The 26,158-nt window shown below is 55.1% G+C and overlaps 10 non-coding genes across 10 annotated transcripts; all 10 read right to left on the bottom strand.

Annotated features, from left to right (window-relative positions):
- Positions 1-5,344: 5,344 nt before the first annotated feature.
- Positions 5,345-5,451, bottom strand: LOC138568537 (U6 spliceosomal RNA). Its single transcript, XR_011302871.1, has one exon. It is a non-coding gene; the product is annotated as a U6 spliceosomal RNA (small nuclear RNA).
- A 2,053-nt stretch (positions 5,452-7,504) lies between these two features.
- On the bottom strand, positions 7,505-7,611 carry LOC138568536 (U6 spliceosomal RNA). The gene has a single exon (XR_011302870.1). It is a non-coding gene; the product is annotated as a U6 spliceosomal RNA (small nuclear RNA).
- A 2,063-nt stretch (positions 7,612-9,674) lies between these two features.
- On the bottom strand, positions 9,675-9,781 carry LOC138568535 (U6 spliceosomal RNA). Its single transcript, XR_011302869.1, has one exon. It is a non-coding gene; the product is annotated as a U6 spliceosomal RNA (small nuclear RNA).
- A 2,082-nt stretch (positions 9,782-11,863) lies between these two features.
- LOC138568534 (U6 spliceosomal RNA) lies at positions 11,864-11,970 on the bottom strand. Its single transcript, XR_011302868.1, has one exon. It is a non-coding gene; the product is annotated as a U6 spliceosomal RNA (small nuclear RNA).
- Positions 11,971-14,031: 2,061 nt separating this feature from the next.
- LOC138568533 (U6 spliceosomal RNA) lies at positions 14,032-14,138 on the bottom strand. Its single transcript, XR_011302867.1, has one exon. It is a non-coding gene; the product is annotated as a U6 spliceosomal RNA (small nuclear RNA).
- Positions 14,139-16,205: 2,067 nt separating this feature from the next.
- On the bottom strand, positions 16,206-16,312 carry LOC138568532 (U6 spliceosomal RNA). The gene has a single exon (XR_011302865.1). It is a non-coding gene; the product is annotated as a U6 spliceosomal RNA (small nuclear RNA).
- A 2,057-nt stretch (positions 16,313-18,369) lies between these two features.
- Positions 18,370-18,476, bottom strand: LOC138568225 (U6 spliceosomal RNA). Its single transcript, XR_011302568.1, has one exon. It is a non-coding gene; the product is annotated as a U6 spliceosomal RNA (small nuclear RNA).
- Positions 18,477-20,548: 2,072 nt separating this feature from the next.
- On the bottom strand, positions 20,549-20,655 carry LOC138568531 (U6 spliceosomal RNA). Its single transcript, XR_011302864.1, has one exon. It is a non-coding gene; the product is annotated as a U6 spliceosomal RNA (small nuclear RNA).
- Positions 20,656-22,713: 2,058 nt separating this feature from the next.
- LOC138568530 (U6 spliceosomal RNA) lies at positions 22,714-22,820 on the bottom strand. Its single transcript, XR_011302863.1, has one exon. It is a non-coding gene; the product is annotated as a U6 spliceosomal RNA (small nuclear RNA).
- Positions 22,821-24,904: 2,084 nt separating this feature from the next.
- Positions 24,905-25,011, bottom strand: LOC138568529 (U6 spliceosomal RNA). Its single transcript, XR_011302862.1, has one exon. It is a non-coding gene; the product is annotated as a U6 spliceosomal RNA (small nuclear RNA).
- Between the last annotated feature and the right edge of the window lie 1,147 nt (positions 25,012-26,158).

Here is a 26,158-nt window from a genome sequence, read left to right as displayed (position 1 = left end):
CAGGGGGCCAGAAAAGCGAAACTAGGAGGGTAAGCGAGAAAGGGGCCACTCCAGTAAAACTGGAAGCAATGGAGAGATGGCTACAGGTATTTCCAGATCAAGAAGTGGCAGAGACAATCAGGCAAGGGTTCCAGGAGGGTTTTGAGATCCCTTTCGAAGGACACGGGTCTATAAACACACCGAAAAATCTGAGATCAGCGCTAGAAAACAAAGAGTTGGTGACCAATAAAATCAGCAAAGAAATCGAGCTAGGAAGAATAAGAGGCCCTTACAGCTCCCCCCCGTTCAGAGAGTACATATGTTCTCCACTAGGGCTGGTTCCCAAAAAAGAGGCAGGCGAGTTTAGATTGATCCACCATCTATCATACCCAACAGGGACCTCAGTTAATGACAGGATCAACAAGGAGGCAGTATCAGTAAGCTACTCAGACTTTATGGAAGCCGTACACCTAGTAAAAAAAGCAGGAAAGGGGGCATGGATGGCCAAAGCGGACATAAAATCAGCATTCCGGCTCCTACCAGTGAGAGAAGAGTCCCAGAGGTGGCTATGTATGCAGTGGGAGGGAAAATACTTTGTGGACAGGTGCCTCCCAATGGGCTGCGCCATCTCATGTGCTTATTTTGAAAAAGTAAGCTCATTCTTGCAGTGGGCACTCACAAAGGAGGACGAGGGGGCGCAAGTAGTTCATTACCTAGACGATTTCCTATTTGTGGGACCACATGGCTCAAAACAGTGCCAGAATACACTACAGAAATTCATAGCACTAGCTAAGGAGTGGGGTTTCCCATTGGCAGAGGAGAAAACCACAGGCCCAACACAAACAATACAATTCCTAGGCATCGAGATAGACTCACGAAGGGGGGAATGCAGGATCCCAAAAGAAAAAGTAGCAGACCTACTGAGCAAAATCAAGGGCCTAGGAGGGAAAAGCAAGGCCACCGTGAAGGAGCTACAATCAATGGCAGGAAAACTGAACTTCGCAGGAAGAATCATACCACAAGGAAAAATATTCCAGAGAAGGTTAGAGCTGAGAACAAGGGGAGCCAGAGAAGGACACCATAGGGTGAGAATTGGGGAAGGTATAAAAAGAGACATGGAGGTATGGGCAGAATTCTTAAAAACGTTCAACGGCGCAGTAATCTGGCGCACACCTATGAACGAAGAAAACGAAAGAGTGCTATTCACAGATGCAGCCGGGGGGTTTGGTTTCGGCGCAATTCTAGGGGTGGAATGGTGTGCCGAAGAATGGCCAGAAAGTTGGCAAAGAGCAGAATGGACTGCCAATATTACACTGTTGGAAATATTCCCAATATGGGTAGCACTATGCGCATGGGAAAAAAAGTTGAGATGCAAAGACTTAAAAGTGTGGTCAGACAACATGGCGGTGGTGCATGTCATAAACAACGGGAGCGCCTCTTGCCCACTAGTGCTGGAAATAATGAGGGTTATAACACTAAATTGCCTTAAAAATAATGTTAACATAAAGGCAAGGCATATCACAGGTGAAGATAACACGGTCGCTGACGCCTTATCTCGCTTTCAGTGGGACAGGTTCAGAGAACTGCGGCCGGACGCAAGAAAGGAAAGAACGCCCACGCCAAGGAAGGCATGGGTACCTCTGGAAGAATGGGAGGAAACACGGTCAACTACAAGGTTGACTCGGAAGAGGAACCACAGGAACAGACGGTAGAGAAATTGGCCAGGAACGCCATAACATACAGAACCGGTGAGCAATATAAAAAGCATGTAAAGTATGTGTTAGAATCAACAGGAGCTAAAGCAATCGAGGGCATCACAGTGGCAATGTTATGTGATTTTGTGGGTAGCGCTTTTTCGCAAGGAAAGAGGAAAAGTTGGGCGGCAGCACACCTAGCGGCGATAGCTTACACAGCGAAAGTGGCCGGGATAGCGGACCCAACAACCAATTCAAGATTAAGATACGCAATGAAAGGGTGGGCAAAATTAGAGGGAAAGACACCCGACAACAGGAGGCCTCTGAACTTTGAAAAAATGATAATACTGCTAAAATTATTGCACAGCACATGCAACAACAGCTATGAGGTCAAATTGTTTAGGGCAGCATTTGTTTTGGCATATTACGGGGCGCTAAGGGTCGGGGAGTTAGTAGCACGGAGCACAACAGCGGAAGACGGCTTAGCAAAAACAGACATATGCATAAGGGCAGAAGGAATGGCAATATTCTTAAGAAAATCCAAGACAGACCAGGTGGGGAGAGGGCGAACAATAGAGCTAAACTGTATTAAAGAAAGGGAACACTGCCCAAGGTGCATCACATATCAATTCCTCTCAGTCCGTCCAGACGTAGGGGGCCAGCTATTGATACATAGGGACGGCAAGCCCCTAAGCAGGTATCAATTCCAGGCGGTACTGAAGAAAACTATAGCCAGGGCAGGATGGGACAAGGCAGAATTCGGCACCCACTCCTTCAGAATAGGTGCAGCCACATCTGCATGGGCAGGCGGCTTGGGGGCAGAGGGAGTGAAGGGAATCGGGGGTTGGAAATCGCAATGTTTCAAGAGGTATGTGCGAGTGAACATGGTATGATTCATCTTCCATTCCCCACGCAGACACAACACCCTACAAATCGGCATGGATAGTCGGCCATTCATTCGTGACGAGAGCAGGCAGATGGATCGAGGATTACAGAGGGACATTGCATTTCAAAAAGACAATCACTTCATGGTGGGGCCTCCCAGGGATGCATTGGGAGGACATCCACGACAGGCTGTCAGACCTGATTGGGTTCAGGGACCCACCCGAGTACTTAGTCATCCACCTCGGGGGGAACGATTTAGTCAGCACAAACCGAGGCGTGTTAATGCACGACATATGCGAATCGTTAAGGGCAATAGCACACTGCTGGGGAAAAACGAAAATATTCATGTCAGAAATCATAACTCGCAGAATCTGGCACGGGGCGCGCAGGAGGCAGGCCATTGAGACAGCACATAAAAAGCTGAACAAAGGGGTAGAGAAGTACTGCAAGAGCACAGGACTCCAATACATTAAACACGGGCTATCACAGAACGACCCCGACTGGTTCCACCAGGACGGCGTACACTTGTCAAACAAAGGCTGGGGTAGATTCACAGACAACATTTTCCAGGCATTAGCGGCACAGGGCTGCAATTAAGGGGGCGGTAGGTTCACTGTTTTGGGGGGACCTGAGCGGTCTAGGCTACCAACCCCTCAGGTGTGGCGGCACGTGTCCAGGAAAGGATGCCACAGGACATCGGAAGGGAGGCCAAAGGAAGGGGGGCATCCCAACCCCTGGACACGAGGGGCCCAAAAAGTGGTATTTTACTGTACAGCAGCCATAACCAGTTTACAGTGCCACCATTTGTATATAATAAAAGGCCTACGGCCACTTTTTATTTTCCACAAAACAGAGCGGTTGTGTATTCATTCAGGGGGCAGGGTTCACCACAACAGAGGAAATAGCAGGGGGGAACCCACACTACTCAGCCTATGCCCCAGGCCCCGCGCTGCACAACGTGCGGCACGATGGAGGGCCTGGGAGGTTAGGCGCAGGGTGGGGGATCCTCCCAACAGGCGGGAAAACAGAAGGGAGGGGCGGCCAGAGCGGCGCCCCCACCCGCCGAGCAACCAAACGGAGACACAAGGAAGGCAGAGCAAGGTGTGAAAGTAACAGGGGGGTGGGGGGACAGGAAGGGACTCCGGCGGCCCAAAAAATCACCACAACAAAAGGTGGAGGGGGTATAAATACCCCAGAGAAGAAGGAGCAAAACACAACCAGGTAGGAGCTCACCTCGCTCGGGTAAGCTCCCAGCCCCTGGTTAAAAGCGGAAAAAGGTTTCGTTTTCCACCCAACCCACCCTGCAAGAAAAAGAAAAAGAAGAAAACCGGAACAGGAACACCAAGTACTTCCAACGGTACACGGTATAAGAAGAAAAAGTCGTAGGCAGCGGCGGCACGTGTCCAGGAAAGGATGCCACAGGACATCGGAAGGGAGGCCAAAGGAAGGGGGGCATCCCAACCCCTGGACACGAGGGGCCCAAAAAGTGGTATTTTACTGTACAGCAGCCATAACCAGTTTACAGTGCCACCATTTGTATATAATAAAAGGCCTACGGCCACTTTTTATTTTCCACAAAACAGAGCGGTTGTGTATTCATTCAGGGGGCAGGGTTCACCACAACAGAGGAAATAGCAGGGGGGAACCCACACTACTCAGCCTATCCCAACCAGCAGCAAATGCTTTCTGTGTCTGCGCTGTAAAGGGTGGGGGTTGGCTTGTGAACCAGTTGGGAAAATGCCACGTGTCTGTAGCACAGACCCCACCTGCTAAGAAAAGGTTGCTTCTCTCCCCTGATCCGGAACAGCAAAGGCATTCTGAGGTACACTGAAAGCCAAGGGAGAGATGATGGCCAAGGCCTTGAGGTGCACGTCCCCTGCGCTGCCTGCTGCGCCGGTGGCCTGCCTGCCGCCCTTCACGCCCCTGATCGGCCAGAGACCTCTCTGGCCAGTTCTGCGGGCGGGCTTTTTCTCGACCTCAGACACTCAGGGAGACATCATCAGAAGGAACACCGGAGGAGGGCTTGGCCCTTGCTGTGTGGCCTAGCCCAGCCTGGCCCTTCTCCAACCATCGGGGGCAGCAGCCAGCAGTCAGTGGGCCTGCAGAAATGGGCTCCCAGCAGGCTCTGGCTGACTGATGATTTGAATATGCACCGCCCTCCCTCCCTCCCTCCCTCCCTCCCTCTCTCTCTCTCTCTCTCTCTCTCTCTCTCCCCCTCTCTCTCTACTAACCCTGTTTACTCCACAGTAGCACCAGCACTGAGCTGGAAGCAGGAAGCAGAAACTGCTGCAACCCTGGGAAGGTGTGTCTGGGGCGCTTGGGGGCCTGTCAGCATCAGCAGCAGCAGAGACCAGGCCCTGATAGAGACACGCTGGGGCACGGGGGGGTGGGGGGGTGCTGCGGGATTTCAGTTACCCGTGCAGGCTGCCTGGGCCAGAGAGAACCTCTAGCTTGCAGCCCCCCAAGGAAGGATCCGGGCACTGGAAGGAAACACTGGCTGCTGACTCAGGCCCTGAGCCCCTTTGCACTTTGGCCCGTGAAGCAGATAGGCTGACAGTGATATGCGCTGTTGGCAAATAGCACCTAGGAGAGCTTAGAACTGCCCTGGCATGTATCAATCATCACCCACTGGGCATAAGCTTGGAGCACTCGCAGCGCTATCTCCAAATAAAACGCACTCTGACGAGCTCCACGCCGAAAAGCACACCTGCCCTAATGGACAGAGGGCCTGTTTATCCCGTCAATAAATGTTGCAGCTAAAGAACATGTCTGTCCTGCTATGTGTCCAAAATATGGAACGCTTCACGAATTTGCGTGTCATCCTTGCGCAGGGGCCATGCTAATCTTCTCTGTATCGTTCCAATTTTAGTATATGTGCTGCCGAAGCGAGCACAGACTGAAGGTTGACCCAGCCCATACATAAACCCCCCCAGATCTATGATCTCTGGACATAGGGTGGCATACAATGGGCATTTCTTGAGACAGAAAGCGCTTGCTTTTGGGGGAATGATATGAAACGGAGGCAGAGAGCAATGGTCCGCGCTTATTCACTGCTGCGCTGGTCCGAGAGGTGAGTTTTTGTTATTTTTGGAATGCTTGCCGGAGCAATGTAGTTGCAAAGGCTCATGGTGCAGTCTGTATGCAAAGTGATTGATCCCAGCACAATGCCTGGGTGCATTACAGTAGTCCCACAAGCCAGAGGAAACACAGAGGGCCTGCCTGTCAGGGGGCTTTGTTTGGGGGCCCATGGGCTGTTCCAAGAGAAGGCAAGAGGAGGCAGCTGGCCGGCATGTCAGTCCCCCCCCGCCCCCAGGGGGCGCAGGATGGCCCCCTGCTTGCATTCAGAGGCTGACTTAAAATGTTCCTTTGGCGGGGCTGGCTTCAGTGCCCTTGGCTTTTAAGTCACCGTGGGTCTGGTTCCCTTTGGCAGGTCCAGGTTCTCCCTTACAACAGCTATGGGCCGGGGGTTAGCTGCATTATCAACAGCGTCAGGGTGTGAGACGCGTGGGCTAGAAAATCAGGTCCAGCAGCGCTTGCAGGCGCACCTACCTCAGAAAGGCCCCTGGAAGGACTGCGCGGAGGAGGAGGAGGTGGGACACAAGAGGGCCAGTATGAGGCGTCTGACTACGTACGGATCAGAAGATTGTAGGGTCGACTCCTATCTGGCTCGGGTTCATTCCTTGCTTTTTGGGTCCTGCTGTTACATTTAAATCCCTAAGAGCATCTGTGCCTGCAAAGGTGCTTTAATTTTATGGGCGGGCCGTCGGTATAAGAAAGAAAGACTGGCCAAAGTCCATCCTAATACATCAGCAGCAGGGGCCCATCCCGAAAATCCCAACCAGCAGCAAATGCTTTCTGTGTCTGCGCTGTAAAGGGTGGGGGTTGGCTTGTGAACCAGTTGGGAAAATGCCACGTGTCTGTAGCACAGACCCCACCTGCTAAGAAAAGGTTGCTTCTCTCCCCTGATCCGGAACAGCAAAGGCATTCTGAGGTACACTGAAAGCCAAGGGAGAGATGGTGGCCAAGGCCTTGAGGTGCACGTCCCCTGCGCTGCCTGCTGCGCCGGTGGCCTGCCTGCCGCCCTTCACGCCCCTGATCGGCCAGAGACCTCTCTGGCCAGTTCTGCGGGCGGGCTTTTTCTCGACCTCAGACACTCAGGGAGACATCATCAGAAGGAGCACCGGAGGAGGGCTTGGCCCTTGCTGTGTGGCCTAGCCCAGCCTGGCCCTTCTCCAACCATCGGGGGCAGCAGCCAGCAGTCAGTGGGCCTGCAGAAATGGGCTCCCAGCAGGCTCTGGCTGACTGATGATTTGAATATGCACCGCCCTCCCTCCCTCCCTCCCTCCCTCCCTCTCTCTCTCTCTCTCTCTCTCTCTCCCCCTCTCTCTCTACTAACCCTGTTTACTCCACAGTAGCACCAGCACTGAGCTGGAAGCAGGAAGCAGAAACTGCTGCAACCCTGGGAAGGTGTGTCTGGGGCGCTTGGGGGCCTGTCAGCATCAGCAGCAGCAGAGACCAGGCCCTGATAGAGACACGCTGGGGCACGGGGGGGGGGTGCTGCAGGATTTCAGTTACCCGTGCAGGCTGCCTGGGCCAGAGAGAACCTCTAGCTTGCAGCCCCCCAAGGAAGGATCCGGGCACCGGAAGGAAACACTGGCTGCTGACTCAGGCCCTGAGCCCCTTTGCACTTTGGCCCGTGAAGCAGATAGGCTGACAGTGATATGCGCTGTTGGCAAATAGCACCTAGGAGAGCTTAGAACTGCCCTGGCATGTAGCAATCATCACCCACTGGGCATAAGCTTGGAGCACTCGCAGCGCTATCTCCAAATAAAACGCACTCTGACGAGCTCCACGCCGAAAAGCACACCTGCCCTAATGGACAGAGGGCCTGTTTATCCCGTCAATAAATGTTGCAGCTAAAGAACATGTCTGTCCTGCTATGTGTCCAAAATATGGAACGCTTCACGAATTTGCGTGTCATCCTTGCGCAGGGGCCATGCTAATCTTCTCTGTATCGTTCCAATTTTAGTATATGTGCTGCCGAAGCGAGCACAGACTGAAGGTTGACCCAGCCCATACATAAACCCCCCCAGATCTATGATCTCTGGACATAGGGTGGCATACAATGGGCATTTCTTGAGACAGAAAGCGCTTGCTTTTGGGGGAATGATATGAAACGGAGCCAGAGAGCAATGGTCCGCGCTTATTCACTGCTGCGCTGGTCCGAGAGGTGAGTTTTTGTTATTTTTGGAATGCTTGCCGGAGCAATGTAGTTGCAAAGGCTCATGGTGCAGTCTGTATGCAAAGTGATTGATCCCAGCACAATGCCTGGGTGCATTACAGTAGTCCCACAAGCCAGAGGAAACACAGAGGGCCTGCCTGTCAGGGGGCTTTGTTTGGGGGCCCATGGGCTGTTCCAAGAGAAGGCAAGAGGAGGCAGCTGGCCGGCATGTCAGTCCCCCCCCCCCGCCCCCAGGGGGCGCAGGATGGCCCCCTGCTTGCATTCAGAGGCTGACTTAAAATGTTCCTTTGGCGGGGCTGGCTTCAGTGCCCTTGGCTTTTAAGTCACCGTGGGTCTGGTTCCCTTTGGCAGGTCCAGGTTCTCCCTTACAACAGCTATGGGCCGGGGGTTAGCTGCATTATCAACAGCGTCAGGGTGTGATGCGCGTGGGCTAGAAAATCAGGTCCAGCAGGGCTTGCAGGCGCACCTACCTCAGAAAGGCCCCTGGAAGGCCTGCGCGGAGGAGGAGGAGGTGGGACACAAGAGGGCCAGTATGAGGCGTCTGACTACGTACGGATCAGAAGATTGTAGGGTCGACTCCTATCTGGCTCGGGTTCATTCCTTGCTTTTTGGGTCCTGCTGTTACATTTAAATCCCTAAGAGCATCTGTGCCTGCAAAGGTGCTTTAATTTTATGGGCGGGCCGTCGGTATAAGAAAGAAAGACTGGCCAAAGTCCATCCTAATACATCAGCAGCAGGGGCCCATCCCGAAAATCCCAACCAGCAGCAAATGCTTTCTGTGTCTGCGCTGTAAAGGGTGGGGGTTGGCTTGTGAACCAGTTGGGAAAATGCCACGTGTCTGTAGCACAGACCCCACCTGCTAAGAAAAGGTTGCTTCTCTCCCCTGATCCGGAACAGCAAAGGCATTCTGAGGTACACTGAAAGCCAAGGGAGAGATGGTGGCCAAGGCCTTGAGGTGCACGTCCCCTGCGCTGCCTGCTGCGCCGGTGGCCTGCCTGCCGCCCTTCACGCCCCTGATCGGCCAGAGACCTCTCTGGCCAGTTCTGCGGGCGGGCTTTTTCTCGACCTCAGACACTCAGGGAGACATCATCAGAAGGAGCACCGGAGGAGGGCTTGGCCCTTGCTGTGTGGCCTAGCCCAGCCTGGCCCTTCTCCAACCATCGGGGGCAGCAGCCAGCAGTCAGTGGGCCTGCAGAAATGGGCTCCCAGCAGGCTCTGGCTGACTGATGATTTGAATATGCACCGCCCTCCCTCCCTCCCTCCCTCCCTCCCTCTCTCTCTCTCTCTCTCTCTCTCTCTCTCTCCCCCTCTCTCTCTACTAACCCTGTTTACTCCACAGTAGCACCAGCACTGAGCTGGAAGCAGGAAGCAGAAACTGCTGCAACCCTGGGAAGGTGTGTCTGGGGCGCTTGGGGGCCTGTCAGCATCAGCAGCAGCAGAGACCAGGCCCTGATAGAGACACGCTGGGGCACGGGGGGGGGGGTGCTGCAGGATTTCAGTTACCCGTGCAGGCTGCCTGGGCCAGAGAGAACCTCTAGCTTGCAGCCCCCCAAGGAAGGATCCGGGCACTGGAAGGAAACACTGGCTGCTGACTCAGGCCCTGAGCCCCTTTGCACTTTGGCCCGTGAAGCAGATAGGCTGACAGTGATATGCGCTGTTGGCAAATAGCACCTAGGAGAGCTTAGAACTGCCCTGGCATGTATCAATCATCACCCACTGGGCATAAGCTTGGAGCACTCGCAGCGCTATCTCCAAATAAAACGCACTCTGACGAGCTCCACGCCGAAAAGCACACCTGCCCTAATGGACAGAGGGCCTGTTTATCCCGTCAATAAATGTTGCAGCTAAAGAACATGTCTGTCCTGCTATGTGTCCAAAATATGGAACGCTTCACGAATTTGCGTGTCATCCTTGCGCAGGGGCCATGCTAATCTTCTCTGTATCGTTCCAATTTTAGTATATGTGCTGCCGAAGCGAGCACAGACTGAAGGTTGACCCAGCCCATACATAAACCCCCCCAGATCTATGATCTCTGGACATAGGGTGGCATACAATGGGCATTTCTTGAGACAGAAAGCGCTTGCTTTTGGGGGAATGATATGAAACGGAGGCAGAGAGCAATGGTCCGCGCTTATTCACTGCTGCGCTGGTCCGAGAGGTGAGTTTTTGTTATTTTTGGAATGCTTGCCGGAGCAATGTAGTTGCAAAGGCTCATGGTGCAGTCTGTATGCAAAGTGATTGATCCCAGCACAATGCCTGGGTGCATTACAGTAGTCCCACAAGCCAGAGGAAACACAGAGGGCCTGCCTGTCAGGGGGCTTTGTTTGGGGGCCCATGGGCTGTTCCAAGAGAAGGCAAGAGGAGGCAGCTGGCCGGCATGTCAGTCCCCCCCCGCCCCCAGGGGGCGCAGGATGGCCCCCTGCTTGCATTCAGAGGCTGACTTAAAATGTTCCTTTGGCGGGGCTGGCTTCAGTGCCCTTGGCTTTTAAGTCACCGTGGGTCTGGTTCCCTTTGGCAGGTCCAGGTTCTCCCTTACAACAGCTATGGGCCGGGGGTTAGCTGCATTATCAACAGCGTCAGGGTGTGAGACGCGTGGGCTAGAAAATCAGGTCCAGCAGCGCTTGCAGGCGCACCTACCTCAGAAAGGCCCCTGGAAGGACTGCGCGGAGGAGGAGGAGGTGGGACACAAGAGGGCCAGTATGAGGCGTCTGACTACGTACGGATCAGAAGATTGTAGGGTCGACTCCTATCTGACTCGGGTTCATTCCTTGCTTTTTGGGTCCTGCTGTTACATTTAAATCCCTAAGAGCATCTGTGCCTGCAAAGGTGCTTTAATTTTATGGGCGGGCCGTCGGTATAAGAAAGAAAGACTGGCCAAAGTCCATCCTAATACATCAGCAGCAGGGGCCCATCCCGAAAATCCCAACCAGCAGCAAATGCTTTCTGTGTCTGCGCTGTAAAGGGTGGGGGTTGGCTTGTGAACCAGTTGGGAAAATGCCACGTGTCTGTAGCACAGACCCCACCTGCTAAGAAAAGGTTGCTTCTCTCCCCTGATCCGGAACAGCAAAGGCATTCTGAGGTACACTGAAAGCCAAGGGAGAGATGGTGGCCAAGGCCTTGAGGTGCACGTCCCCTGCGCTGCCTGCTGCGCCGGTGGCCTGCCTGCCTGCCTGCCTGCCTGCCTGCCGCCCTTCACGCCCCTTCACGCCCCTGATTGGCCAGAGACCTCTCTGGCCAGTTCTGCGGGCGGGCTTTTTCTCGACCTCAGACACTCAGGGAGACATCATCAGAAGGAGCACCGGAGGAGGGCTTGGCCCTTGCTGTGTGGCCTAGCCCAGCCTGGCCCTTCTCCAACCATCGGGGGCAGCAGCCAGCAGTCAGTGGGCCTGCAGAAATGGGCTCCCAGCAGGCTCTGGCTGACTGATGATTTGAATATGCACCGCCCTCCCTCCCTCCCTCCCTCCCTCCCTCTCTCTCTCTCTCTCTCTCTCTCTCCCCCTCTCTCTCTACTAACCCTGTTTACTCCACAGTAGCACCAGCACTGAGCTGGAAGCAGGAAGCAGAAACTGCTGCAACCCTGGGAAGGTGTGTCTGGGGCGCTTGGGGGCCTGTCAGCATCAGCAGCAGCAGAGACCAGGCCCTGATAGAGACACGCTGGGGCACGGGGGGGGGTGCTGCAGGATTTCAGTTACCCGTGCAGGCTGCCTGGGCCAGAGAGAACCTCTAGCTTGCAGCCCCCCAAGGAAGGATCCGGGCACCGGAAGGAAACACTGGCTGCTGACTCAGGCCCTGAGCCCCTTTGCACTTTGGCCCGTGAAGCAGATAGGCTGACAGTGATATGCGCTGTTGGCAAATAGCACCTAGGAGAGCTTAGAACTGCCCTGGCATGTAGCAATCATCACCCACTGGGCATAAGCTTGGAGCACTCGCAGCGCTATCTCCAAATAAAACGCACTCTGACGAGCTCCACGCCGAAAAGCACACCTGCCCTAATGGACAGAGGGCCTGTTTATCCCGTCAATAAATGTTGCAGCTAAAGAACATGTCTGTCCTGCTATGTGTCCAAAATATGGAACGCTTCACGAATTTGCGTGTCATCCTTGCGCAGGGGCCATGCTAATCTTCTCTGTATCGTTCCAATTTTAGTATATGTGCTGCCGAAGCGAGCACAGACTGAAGGTTGACCCAGCCCATACATAAACCCCCCCAGATCTATGATCTCTGGACATAGGGTGGCATACAATGGGCATTTCTTGAGACAGAAAGCGCTTGCTTTTGGGGGAATGATATGAAACGGAGCCAGAGAGCAATGGTCCGCGCTTATTCACTGCTGCGCTGGTCCGAGAGGTGAGTTTTTGTTATTTTTGGAATGCTTGCCGGAGCAATGTAGTTGCAAAGGCTCATGGTGCAGTCTGTATGCAAAGTGATTGATCCCAGCACAATGCCTGGGTGCATTACAGTAGTCCCACAAGCCAGAGGAAACACAGAGGGCCTGCCTGTCAGGGGGCTTTGTTTGGGGGCCCATGGGCTGTTCCAAGAGAAGGCAAGAGGAGGCAGCTGGCCGGCATGTCAGTCCCCCCCCCCCGCCCCCAGGGGGCGCAGGATGGCCCCCTGCTTGCATTCAGAGGCTGACTTAAAATGTTCCTTTGGCGGGGCTGGCTTCAGTGCCCTTGGCTTTTAAGTCACCGTGGGTCTGGTTCCCTTTGGCAGGTCCAGGTTCTCCCTAACAACAGCTATGGGCCGGGGGTTAGCTGCATTATCAACAGCGTCAGGGTGTGATGCGCGTGGGCTAGAAAATCAGGTCCAGCAGGGCTTGCAGGCGCACCTACCTCAGAAAGGCCCCTGGAAGGCCTGCGCGGAGGAGGAGGAGGTGGGACACAAGAGGGCCAGTATGAGGCGTCTGACTACGTACGGATCAGAAGATTGTAGGGTCGACTCCTATCTGGCTCGGGTTCATTCCTTGCTTTTTGGGTCCTGCTGTTACATTTAAATCCCTAAGAGCATCTGTGCCTGCAAAGGTGCTTTAATTTTATGGGCGGGCCGTCGGTATAAGAAAGAAAGACTGGCCAAAGTCCATCCTAATACATCAGCAGCAGGGGCCCATCCCGAAAATCCCAACCAGCAGCAAATGCTTTCTGTGTCTGCGCTGTAAAGGGTGGGGGTTGGCTTGTGAACCAGTTGGGAAAATGCCACGTGTCTGTAGCACAGACCCCACCTGCTAAGAAAAGGTTGCTTCTCTCCCCTGATCCGGAACAGCAAAGGCATTCTGAGGTACACTGAAAGCCAAGGGAGAGATGGTGGCCAAGGCCTTGAGGTGCACGTCCCCTGCGCTGCCTGCTGCGCCGGTGGCCTGCCTGCCGCCCTTCACGCCCCTGATCGGCCAGAGACCTCTCTGGCCAGTTCTGCGGGCGGGCTTTTTCTCGACCTCAGACACTCAGGGAGACATCATCAGAAGGAGCACCGGAGGAGGGCTTGGCCCTTGCTGTGTGGCCTAGCCCAGCCTGGCCCTTCTCCAACCATCGGGGGCAGCAGCCAGCAGTCAGTGGGCCTGCAGAAATGGGCTCCCAGCAGGCTCTGGCTGACTGATGATTTGAATATGCACCGCCCTCCCTCCCTCCCTCCCTCCCTCCCTCTCTCTCTCTCTCTCTCTCTCTCTCTCTCTCCCCCTCTCTCTCTACTAACCCTGTTTACTCCACAGTAGCACCAGCACTGAGCTGGAAGCAGGAAGCAGAAACTGCTGCAACCCTGGGAAGGTGTGTCTGGGGCGCTTGGGGGCCTGTCAGCATCAGCAGCAGCAGAGACCAGGCCCTGATAGAGACACGCTGGGGCACGGGGGGGGGTGCTGCAGGATTTCAGTTACCCGTGCAGGCTGCCTGGGCCAGAGAGAACCTCTAGCTTGCAGCCCCCCAAGGAAGGATCCGGGCACCGGAAGGAAACACTGGCTGCTGACTCAGGCCCTGAGCCCCTTTGCACTTTGGCCCGTGAAGCAGATAGGCTGACAGTGATATGCGCTGTTGGCAAATAGCACCTAGGAGAGCTTAGAACTGCCCTGGCATGTAGCAATCATCATCCACTGGGCATAAGCTTGGAGCACTCGCAGCGCTATCTCCAAATAAAACGCACTCTGACGAGCTCCACGCCGAAAAGCACACCTGCCCTAATGGACAGAGGGCCTGTTTATCCCGTCAATAAATGTTGCAGCTAAAGAACATGTCTGTCCTGCTATGTGTCCAAAATATGGAACGCTTCACGAATTTGCGTGTCATCCTTGCGCAGGGGCCATGCTAATCTTCTCTGTATCGTTCCAATTTTAGTATATGTGCTGCCGAAGCGAGCACAGACTGAAGGTTGACCCAGCCCATACATAAACCCCCCCAGATCTATGATCTCTGGACATAGGGTGGCATACAATGGGCATTTCTTGAGACAGAAAGCGCTTGCTTTTGGGGGAATGATATGAAACGGAGGCAGAGAGCAATGGTCCGCGCTTATTCACTGCTGCGCTGGTCCGAGAGGTGAGTTTTTGTTATTTTTGGAATGCTTGCCGGAGCAATGTAGTTGCAAAGGCTCATGGTGCAGTCTGTATGCAAAGTGATTGATCCCAGCACAATGCCTGGGTGCATTACAGTAGTCCCACAAGCCAGAGGAAACACAGAGGGCCTGCCTGTCAGGGGGCTTTGTTTGGGGGCCCATGGGCTGTTCCAAGAGAAGGCAAGAGGAGGCAGCTGGCCGGCATGTCAGTCCCCCCCCCGCCCCCAGGGGGCGCAGGATGGCCCCCTGCTTGCATTCAGAGGCTGACTTAAAATGTTCCTTTGGCGGGGCTGGCTTCAGTGCCCTTGGCTTTTAAGTCACCGTGGGTCTGGTTCCCTTTGGCAGGTCCAGGTTCTCCCTTACAACAGCTATGGGCTTGGGGTTAGCTGCATTATCAACAGCGTCAGGGTGTGAGACGCGTGGGCTAGAAAATCAGGTCCAGCAGCGCTTGCAGGCGCACCTACCTCAGAAAGGCCCCTGGAAGGACTGCGCGGAGGAGGAGGAGGAGGTGAGACACAAGAGGGCCAGTATGAGGCGTCTGACTACGTACGGATCAGAAGATTGTAGGGTCGACTCCTAGCTGGCTCGGGTTCATTCCTTGCTTTTTGGGTCCTGCTGTTACATTTAAATCCCTAAGAGCATCTGTGCCTGCAAAGGTGCTTTAATTTTATGGGCGGGCCGTCGGTATAAGAAAGAAAGACTGGCCAAAGTCCATCCTAATACATCAGCAGCAGGGGCCCATCCCGAAAATCCCAACCAGCAGCAAATGCTTTCTGTGTCTGCGCTGTAAAGGGTGGGGGTTGGCTTGTGAACCAGTTGGGAAAATGCCACGTGTCTGTAGCACAGACCCCACCTGCTAAGAAAAGGTTGCTTCTCTCCCCTGATCCGGAACAGCAAAGGCATTCTGAGGTACACTGAAAGCCAAGGGAGAGATGGTGGCCAAGGCCTTGAGGTGCACGTCCCCTGCGCTGCCTGCTGCGCCGGTGGCCTGCCTGCCGCCCTTCACGCCCCTGATCGGCCAGAGACCTCTCTGGCCAGTTCTGCGGGCGGGCTTTTTCTCGACCTCAGACACTCAGGGAGACATCATCAGAAGGAACACCGGAGGAGGGCTTGGCCCTTGCTGTGTGGCCTAGCCCAGCCTGGCCCTTCTCCAACCATCGGGGGCAGCAGCCAGCAGTCAGTGGGCCTGCAGAAATGGGCTCCCAGCAGGCTCTGGCTGACTGATGATTTGAATATGCACCGCCCTCCCTCCCTCCCTCCCTCCCTCCCTCTCTCTCTCTCTCTCTCTCTCTCTCTCTCCCCCTCTCTCTCTACTAACCCTGTTTACTCCACAGTAGCACCAGCACTGAGCTGGAAGCAGGAAGCAGAAACTGCTGCAACCCTGGGAAGGTGTGTCTGGGGCGCTTGGGGGCCTGTCAGCATCAGCAGCAGCAGAGACCAGGCCCTGATAGAGACACGCTGGGGCACGGGGGGGGGGGGGGGGTGCTGCAGGATTTCAGTTACCCGTGCAGGCTGCCTGGGCCAGAGAGAACCTCTAGCTTGCAGCCCCCCAAGGAAGGATCCGGGCACCGGAAGGAAACACTGGCTGCTGACTCAGGCCCTGAGCCCCTTTGCACTTTGGCCCGTGAAGCAGATAGGCTGACAGTGATATGCGCTGTTGGCAAATAGCACCTAGGAGAGCTTAGAACTGCCCTGGCATGTAGCAATCATCACCCACTGGGCATAAGCTTGGAGCACTCGCAGCGCTATCTCCAAATAAAACGCACTCTGACGAGCTCCACGCCGAAAAGCACACCTGCCCTAATGGACAGAGGGCCTGTTTATCCCGTCAATAAATGTTGCAGCTAAAGAACATGTCTGTCCTGCTATGTGTCCAAAATATGGAACGCTTCACGAATTTGCGTGTCATCCTTGCGCAGGGGCCATGCTAATCTTCTCTGTATCGTTCCAATTTTAGTATATGTGCTGCCGAAGCGAGCACAGACTGAAGGTTGACCCAGCCCATACATAAACCCCCCCAGATCTATGATCTCTGGACATAGGGTGGCATACAATGGGCATTTCTTGAGACAGAAAGCGCTTGCTTTTGGGGGAATGATATGAAACGGAGCCAGAGAGCAATGGTCCGCGCTTATTCACTGCTGCGCTGGTCCGAGAGGTGAGTTTTTGTTATTTTTGGAATGCTTGCCGGAGCAATGTAGTTGCAAAGGCTCATGGTGCAGTCTGTATGCAAAGTGATTGATCCCAGCACAATGCCTGGGTGCATTACAGTAGTCCCACAAGCCAGAGGAAACACAGAGGGCCTGCCTGTCAGGGGGCTTTGTTTGGGGGCCCATGGGCTGTTCCAAGAGAAGGCAAGAGGAGGCAGCTGGCCGGCATGTCAGTCCCCCCCCCCGCCCCCAGGGGGCGCAGGATGGCCCCCTGCTTGCATTCAGAGGCTGACTTAAAATGTTCCTTTGGCGGGGCTGGCTTCAGTGCCCTTGGCTTTTAAGTCACCGTGGGTCTGGTTCCCTTTGGCAGGTCCAGGTTCTCCCTTACAACAGCTATGGGCCGGGGGTTAGCTGCATTATCAACAGCGTCAGGGTGTGATGCGCGTGGGCTAGAAAATCAGGTCCAGCAGGGCTTGCAGGCGCACCTACCTCAGAAAGGCCCCTGGAAGGCCTGCGCGGAGGAGGAGGAGGTGGGACACAAGAGGGCCAGTATGAGGCGTCTGACTACGTACGGATCAGAAGATTGTAGGGTCGACTCCTATCTGGCTCGGGTTCATTCCTTGCTTTTTGGGTCCTGCTGTTACATTTAAATCCCTAAGAGCATCTGTGCCTGCAAAGGTGCTTTAATTTTATGGGCGGGCCGTCGGTATAAGAAAGAAAGACTGGCCAAAGTCCATCCTAATACATCAGCAGCAGGGGCCCATCCCGAAAATCCCAACCAGCAGCAAATGCTTTCTGTGTCTGCGCTGTAAAGGGTGGGGGTTGGCTTGTGAACCAGTTGGGAAAATGCCACGTGTCTGTAGCACAGACCCCACCTGCTAAGAAAAGGTTGCTTCTCTCCCCTGATCCGGAACAGCAAAGGCATTCTGAGGTACACTGAAAGCCAAGGGAGAGATGGTGGCCAAGGCCTTGAGGTGCACGTCCCCTGCGCTGCCTGCTGCGCCGGTGGCCTGCCTGCCGCCCTTCACGCCCCTGATCGGCCAGAGACCTCTCTGGCCAGTTCTGCGGGCGGGCTTTTTCTCGACCTCAGACACTCAGGGAGACATCATCAGAAGGAGCACCGGAGGAGGGCTTGGCCCTTGCTGTGTGGCCTAGCCCAGCCTGGCCCTTCTCCAACCATCGGGGGCAGCAGCCAGCAGTCAGTGGGCCTGCAGAAATGGGCTCCCAGCAGGCTCTGGCTGACTGATGATTTGAATATGCACCGCCCTCCCTCCCTCCCTCCCTCCCTCTCTCTCTCTCTCTCTCTCTCTCTCCCCCTCTCTCTCTACTAACCCTGTTTACTCCACAGTAGCACCAGCACTGAGCTGGAAGCAGGAAGCAGAAACTGCTGCAACCCTGGGAAGGTGTGTCTGGGGCGCTTGGGGGCCTGTCAGCATCAGCAGCAGCAGAGACCAGGCCCTGATAGAGACACGCTGGGGCACGGGGGGGGGGGGGGGGTGCTGCAGGATTTCAGTTACCCGTGCAGGCTGCCTGGGCCAGAGAGAACCTCTAGCTTGCAGCCCCCCAAGGAAGGATCCGGGCACCGGAAGGAAACACTGGCTGCTGACTCAGGCCCTGAGCCCCTTTGCACTTTGGCCCGTGAAGCAGATAGGCTGACAGTGATATGCGCTGTTGGCAAATAGCACCTAGGAGAGCTTAGAACTGCCCTGGCATGTAGCAATCATCACCCACTGGGCATAAGCTTGGAGCACTCGCAGCGCTATCTCCAAATAAAACGCACTCTGACGAGCTCCACGCCGAAAAGCACACCTGCCCTAATGGACAGAGGGCCTGTTTATCCCGTCAATAAATGTTGCAGCTAAAGAACATGTCTGTCCTGCTATGTGTCCAAAATATGGAACGCTTCACGAATTTGCGTGTCATCCTTGCGCAGGGGCCATGCTAATCTTCTCTGTATCGTTCCAATTTTAGTATATGTGCTGCCGAAGGGAGCACAGACTGAAGGTTTACCCAGCCCATACATAAACCCCCCCAGATCTATGATCTCTGGACATAGGGTGGCATACAATGGGCATTTCTTGAGACAGAAAGCGCTTGCTTTTGGGGGAATGATATGAAACGGAGGCAGAGAGCAATGGTCCGCGCTTATTCACTGCTGCGCTGGTCCGAGAGGTGAGTTTTTGTTATTTTTGGAATGCTTGCCGGAGCAATGTAGTTGCAAAGGCTCATGGTGCAGTCTGTATGCAAAGTGATTGATCCCAGCACAATGCCTGGGTGCATTACAGTAGTCCCACAAGCCAGAGGAAACACAGAGGGCCTGCCTGTCAGGGGGCTTTGTTTGGGGGCCCATGGGCTGTTCCAAGAGACGGCAAGAGGAGGCAGCTGGCCGGCATGTCAGTCCCCCCCCCCCGCCCCCAGGGGGCGCAGGATGGCCCCCTGCTTGCATTCAGAGGCTGACTTAAAATGTTCCTTTGGCGGGGCTGGCTTCAGTGCCCTTGGCTTTTAAGTCACCGTGGGTCTGGTTCCCTTTGGCAGGTCCAGGTTCTCCCTTACAACAGCTATGGGCCGGGGGTTAGCTGCATTATCAACAGCGTCAGGGTGTGAGACGCGTGGGCTAGAAAATCAGGTCCAGCAGCGCTTGCAGGCGCACCTACCTCAGAAAGGCCCCTGGAAGGACTGCGCGGAGGAGGAGGAGGAGGTGAGACACAAGAGGGCCAGTATGAGGCGTCTGACTACGTACGGATCAGAAGATTGTAGGGTCGACTCCTATCTGGCTCGGGTTCATTCCTTGCTTTTTGGGTCCTGCTGTTACATTTAAATCCCTAAGAGCATCTGTGCCTGCAAAGGTGCTTTAATTTTATGGGCGGGCCGTCGGTATAAGAAAGAAAGACTGGCCAAAGTCCATCCTAATACATCAGCAGCAGGGGCCCATCCCGAAAATCCCAACCAGCAGCAAATGCTTTCTGTGTCTGCGCTGTAAAGGGTGGGGGTTGGCTTGTGAACCAGTTGGGAAAATGCCACGTGTCTGTAGCACAGACCCCACCTGCTAAGAAAAGGTTGCTTCTCTCCCCTGATCCGGAACAGCAAAGGCATTCTGAGGTACACTGAAAGCCAAGGGAGAGATGGTGGCCAAGGCCTTGAGGTGCACGTCCCCTGCGCTGCCTGCTGCGCCGGTGGCCTGCCTGCCGCCCTTCACGCCCCTGATCGGCCAGAGACCTCTCTGGCCAGTTCTGCGGGCGGGCTTTTTCTCGACCTCAGACACTCAGGGAGACATCATCAGAAGGAACACCGGAGGAGGGCTTGGCCCTTGCTGTGTGGCCTAGCCCAGCCTGGCCCTTCTCCAACCATCGGGGGCAGCAGCCAGCAGTCAGTGGGCCTGCAGAAATGGGCTCCCAGCAGGCTCTGGCTGACTGATGATTTGAATATGCACCGCCCTCCCTCCCTCCCTCCCTCCCTCCCTCTCTCTCTCTCTCTCTCTCTCTCTCTCTCTCTCTCCCCCTCTCTCTCTACTAACCCTGTTTACTCCACAGTAGCACCAGCACTGAGCTGGAAGCAGGAAGCAGAAACTGCTGCAACCCTGGGAAGGTGTGTCTGGGGCGCTTGGGGGCCTGTCAGCATCAGCAGCAGCAGAGACCAGGCCCTGATAGAGACACGCTGGGGCACGGGGGGGGGGGGGTGCTGCAGGATTTCAGTTACCCGTGCAGGCTGCCTGGGCCAGAGAGAACCTCTAGCTTGCAGCCCCCCAAGGAAGGATCCGGGCACCGGAAGGAAACACTGGCTGCTGACTCAGGCCCTGAGCCCCTTTGCACTTTGGCCCGTGAAGCAGATAGGCTGACAGTGATATGCGCTGTTGGCAAATAGCACCTAGGAGAGCTTAGAACTGCCCTGGCATGTAGCAATCATCACCCACTGGGCATAAGCTTGGAGCACTCGCAGCGCTATCTCCAAATAAAACGCACTCTGACGAGCTCCACGCCGAAAAGCACACCTGCCCTAATGGACAGAGGGCCTGTTTATCCCGTCAATAAATGTTGCAGCTAAAGAACATGTCTGTCCTGCTATGTGTCCAAAATATGGAACGCTTCACGAATTTGCGTGTCATCCTTGCGCAGGGGCCATGCTAATCTTCTCTGTATCGTTCCAATTTTAGTATATGTGCTGCCGAAGCGAGCACAGACTGAAGGTTGACCCAGCCCATACATAAACCCCCCCAGATCTATGATCTCTGGACATAGGGTGGCATACAATGGGCATTTCTTGAGACAGAAAGCGCTTGCTTTTGGGGGAATGATATGAAACGGAGGCAGAGAGCAATGGTCCGCGCTTATTCACTGCTGCGCTGGTCCGAGAGGTGAGTTTTTGTTATTTTTGGAATGCTTGCCGGAGCAATGTAGTTGCAAAGGCTCATGGTGCAGTCTGTATGCAAAGTGATTGATCCCAGCACAATGCCTGGGTGCATTACAGTAGTCCCACAAGCCAGAGGAAACACAGAGGGCCTGCCTGTCAGGGGGCTTTGTTTGGGGGCCCATGGGCTGTTCCAAGAGAAGGCAAGAGGAGGCAGCTGGCCGGCATGTCAGTCCCCCCCCCCGCCCCCAGGGGGCGCAGGATGGCCCCCTGCTTGCATTCAGAGGCTGACTTAAAATGTTCCTTTGGCGGGGCTGGCTTCAGTGCCCTTGGCTTTTAAGTCACCGTGGGTCTGGTTCCCTTTGGCAGGTCCAGGTTCTCCCTTACAACAGCTATGGGCCGGGGGTTAGCTGCATTATCAACAGCGTCAGGGTGTGAGACGCGTGGGCTAGAAAATCAGGTCCAGCAGCGCTTGCAGGCGCACCTACCTCAGAAAGGCCCCTGGAAGGACTGCGCGGAGGAGGAGGAGGAGGTGAGACACAAGAGGGCCAGTATGAGGCGTCTGACTACGTACGGATCAGAAGATTGTAGGGTCGACTCCTAGCTGGCTCGGGTTCATTCCTTGCTTTTTGGGTCCTGCTGTTACATTTAAATCCCTAAGAGCATCTGTGCCTGCAAAGGTGCTTTAATTTTATGGGCGGGCCGTCGGTATAAGAAAGAAAGACTGGCCAAAGTCCATCCTAATACATCAGCAGCAGGGGCCCATCCCGAAAATCCCAACCAGCAGCAAATGCTTTCTGTGTCTGCGCTGTAAAGGGTGGGGGTTGGCTTGTGAACCAGTTGGGAAAATGCCACGTGTCTGTAGCACAGACCCCACCTGGTAAGAAAAGGTTGCTTCTCTCCCCTGATCCGGAACAGCAAAGGCATTCTGAGGTACACTGAAAGCCAAGGGAGAGATGGTGGCCAAGGCCTTGAGGTGCACGTCCCCTGCGCTGCCTGCTGCGCCGGTGGCCTGCCTGCCGCCCTTCACGCCCCTGATCGGCCAGAGACCTCTCTGGCCAGTTCTGCGGGCGGGCTTTTTCTCGACCTCAGACACTCAGGGAGACATCATCAGAAGGAGCACCGGAGGAGGGCTTGGCCCTTGCTGTGTGGCCTAGCCCAGCCTGGCCCTTCTCCAACCATCGGGGGCAGCAGCCAGCAGTCAGTGGGCCTGCAGAAATGGGCTCCCAGCAGGCTCTGGCTGACTGATGATTTGAATATGCACCGCCCTCCCTCCCTCCCTCCCTCCCTCCCTCTCTCTCTCTCTCTCTCTCTCTCCCCCTCTCTCTCTACTAACCCTGTTTACTCCACAGTAGCACCAGCACTGAGCTGGAAGCAGGAAGCAGAAACTGCTGCAACCCTGGGAAGGTGTGTCTGGGGCGCTTGGGGGCCTGTCAGCATCAGCAGCAGCAGAGACCAGGCCCTGATAGAGACACGCTGGGGCACGGGGGGGGGGGGTGCTGCAGGATTTCAGTTACCCGTGCAGGCTGCCTGGGCCAGAGAGAACCTCTAGCTTGCAGCCCCCCAAGGAAGGATCCGGGCACCGGAAGGAAACACTGGCTGCTGACTCAGGCCCTGAGCCCCTTTGCACTTTGGCCCGTGAAGCAGATAGGCTGACAGTGATATGCGCTGTTGGCAAATAGCACCTAGGAGAGCTTAGAACTGCCCTGGCATGTAGCAATCATCACCCACTGGGCATAAGCTTGGAGCACTCGCAGCGCTATCTCCAAATAAAACGCACTCTGACGAGCTCCACGCCGAAAAGCACACCTGCCCTAATGGACAGAGGGCCTGTTTATCCCGTCAATAAATGTTGCAGCTAAAGAACATGTCTGTCCTGCTATGTGTCCAAAATATGGAACGCTTCACGAATTTGCGTGTCATCCTTGCGCAGGGGCCATGCTAATCTTCTCTGTATCGTTCCAATTTTAGTATATGTGCTGCCGAAGCGAGCACAGACTGAAGGTTGACCCAGCCCATACATAAACCCCCCCAGATCTATGATCTCTGGACATAGGGTGGCATACAATGGGCATTTCTTGAGACAGAAAGCGCTTGCTTTTGGGGGAATGATATGAAACGGAGGCAGAGAGCAATGGTCCGCGCTTATTCACTGCTGCGCTGGTCCGAGAGGTGAGTTTTTGTTATTTTTGGAATGCTTGCCGGAGCAATGTAGTTGCAAAGGCTCATGGTGCAGTCTGTATGCAAAGTGATTGATCCCAGCACAATGCCTGGGTGCATTACAGTAGTCCCACAAGCCAGAGGAAACACAGAGGGCCTGCCTGTCAGGGGGCTTTGTTTGGGGGCCCATGGGCTGTTCCAAGAGAAGGCAAGAGGAGGCAGCTGGCCGGCATGTCAGTCCCCCCCCCGCCCCCAGGGGGCGCAGGATGGCCCCCTGCTTGCATTCAGAGGCTGACTTAAAATGTTCCTTTGGCGGGGCTGGCTTCAGTGCCCTTGGCTTTTAAGTCACCGTGGGTCTGGTTCCCTTTGGCAGGTCCAGGTTCTCCCTTACAACAGCTATGGGCCGGGGGTTAGCTGCATTATCAACAGCGTCAGGGTGTGAGACGCGTGGGCTAGAAAATCAGGTCCAGCAGCGCTTGCAGGCGCACCTACCTCAGAAAGGCCCCTGGAAGGACTGCGCGGAGGAGGAGGAGGAGGTGAGACACAAGAGGGCCAGTATGAGGCGTCTGACTACGTACGGATCAGAAGATTGTAGGGTCGACTCCTATCTGGCTCGGGTTCATTCCTTGCTTTTTGGGTCCTGCTGTTACATTTAAATCCCTAAGAGCATCTGTGCCTGCAAAGGTGCTTTAATTTTATGGGCGGGCCGTCGGTATAAGAAAGAAAGACTGGCCAAAGTCCATCCTAATACATCAGCAGCAGGGGCCCATCCCGAAAATCCCAACCAGCAGCAAATGCTTTCTGTGTCTGCGCTGTAAAGGGTGGGGGGTTGGCTTGTGAACCAGTTGGGAAAATGCCACGTGTCTGTAGCACAGACCCCACCTGCTAAGAAAAGGTTGCTTCTCTCCCCTGATCCGGAACAGCAAAGGCATTCTGAGGTACACTGAAAGCCAAGGGAGAGATGGTGGCCAAGGCCTTGAGGTGCACGTCCCCTGCGCTGCCTGCTGCGCCGGTGGCCTGCCTGCCGCCCTTCACGCCCCTTCACGCCCCTGATCGGCCAGAGACCTCTCTGGCCAGTTCTGCGGGCGGGCTTTTTCTCGACCTCAGACACTCAGGGAGACATCATCAGAAGGAGCACCGGAGGAGGGCTTGGCCCTTGCTGTGTGGCCTAGCCCAGCCTGGCCCTTCTCCAACCATCGGGGGCAGCAGCCAGCAGTCAGTGGGCCTGCAGAAATGGGCTCCCAGCAGGCTCTGGCTGACTGATGATTTGAATATGCACCGCCCTCCCTCCCTCCCTCCCTCCCTCCCTCCCTCTCTCTCTCTCTCTCTCTCTCTCTCTCTCTCTCTCCCCCTCTCTCTCTACTAACCCTGTTTACTCCACAGTACCACCAGCACTGAGCTGGAAGCAGGAAGCAGAAACTGCTGCAACCCTGGGAAGGTGTGTCTGGGGCGCTTGGGGGCCTGTCAGCATCAGCAGCAGCAGAGACCAGGCCCTGATAGAGACACGCTGGGGCACGGGGGGGGGGGGTGCTGCAGGATTTCAGTTACCCGTGCAGGCTGCCTGGGCCAGAGAGAACCTCTAGCTTGCAGCCCCCCAAGGAAGGATCCGGGCACCGGAAGGAAACACTGGCTGCTGACTCAGGCCCTGAGCCCCTTTGCACTTTGGCCCGTGAAGCAGATAGGCTGACAGTGATATGCGCTGTTGGCAAATAGCACCTAGGAGAGCTTAGAACTGCCCTGGCATGTAGCAATCATCACCCACTGGGCATAAGCTTGGAGCACTCGCAGCGCTATCTCCAAATAAAACGCACTCTGACGAGCTCCACGCCGAAAAGCACACCTGCCCTAATGGACAGAGGGCCTGTTTATCCCGTCAATAAATGTTGCAGCTAAAGAACATGTCTGTCCTGCTATGTGTCCAAAATATGGAACGCTTCACGAATTTGCGTGTCATCCTTGCGCAGGGGCCATGCTAATCTTCTCTGTATCGTTCCAATTTTAGTATATGTGCTGCCGAAGCGAGCACAGACTGAAGGTTGACCCAGCCCATACATAAACCCCCCCAGATCTATGATCTCTGGACATAGGGTGGCATACAATGGGCATTTCTTGAGACAGAAAGCGCTTGCTTTTGGGGGAATGATATGAAACGGAGGCAGAGAGCAATGGTCCGCGCTTATTCACTGCTGCGCTGGTCCGAGAGGTGAGTTTTTGTTATTTTTGGAATGCTTGCCGGAGCAATGTAGTTGCAAAGGCTCATGGTGCAGTCTGTATGCAAAGTGATTGATCCCAGCACAATGCCTGGGTGCATTACAGTAGTCCCACAAGCCAGAGGAAACACAGAGGGCCTGCCTGTCAGGGGGCTTTGTTTGGGGGCCCATGGGCTGTTCCAAGAGAAGGCAAGAGGAGGCAGCTGGCCGGCATGTCAGTCCCCCCCCCCCGCCCCCAGGGGGCGCAGGATGGCCCCCTGCTTGCATTCAGAGGCTGACTTAAAATGTTCCTTTGGCGGGGCTGGCTTCAGCGCCCTTGGCTTTTAAGTCACCGTGGGTCTGGTTCCCTTTGGCAGGTCCAGGTTCTCCCTTACAACAGCTATGGGCCGGGGGTTAGCTGCATTATCAACAGCGTCAGGGTGTGAGACGCGTGGGCTAGAAAATCAGGTCCAGCAGCGCTTGCAGGCGCACCTACCTCAGAAAGGCCCCTGGAAGGACTGCGCGGAGGAGGAGGAGGAGGTGAGACACAAGAGGGCCAGTATGAGGCGTCTGACTACGTACGGATCAGAAGATTGTAGGGTCGACTCCTATCTGGCTCGGGTTCATTCCTTGCTTTTTGGGTCCTGCTGTTACATTTAAATCCCTAAGAGCATCTGTGCCTGCAAAGGTGCTTTAATTTTATGGGCGGGCCGTCGGTATAAGAAAGAAAGACTGGCCAAAGTCCATCCTAATACATCAGCAGCAGGGGCCCATCCCGAAAATCCCAACCAGCAGCAAATGCTTTCTGTGTCTGCGCTGTAAAGGGTGGGGGTTGGCTTGTGAACCAGTTGGGAAAATGCCACGTGTCTGTAGCACAGACCCCACCTGCTAAGAAAAGGTTGCTTCTCTCCCCTGATCCGGAACAGCAAAGGCATTCTGAGGTACACTGAAAGCCAAGGGAGAGATGGTGGCCAAGGCCTTGAG

Source organism: Ambystoma mexicanum, chromosome 2p (genome assembly GCF_040938575.1).
Source record: "Ambystoma mexicanum isolate Mex_15411 chromosome 2p, UKY_AmexF1_1, whole genome shotgun sequence".
Taxonomy (NCBI): Eukaryota; Metazoa; Chordata; class Amphibia; order Caudata; family Ambystomatidae; genus Ambystoma; species Ambystoma mexicanum.
This window is presented reverse-complemented; position numbering and strand designations above follow the sequence as displayed.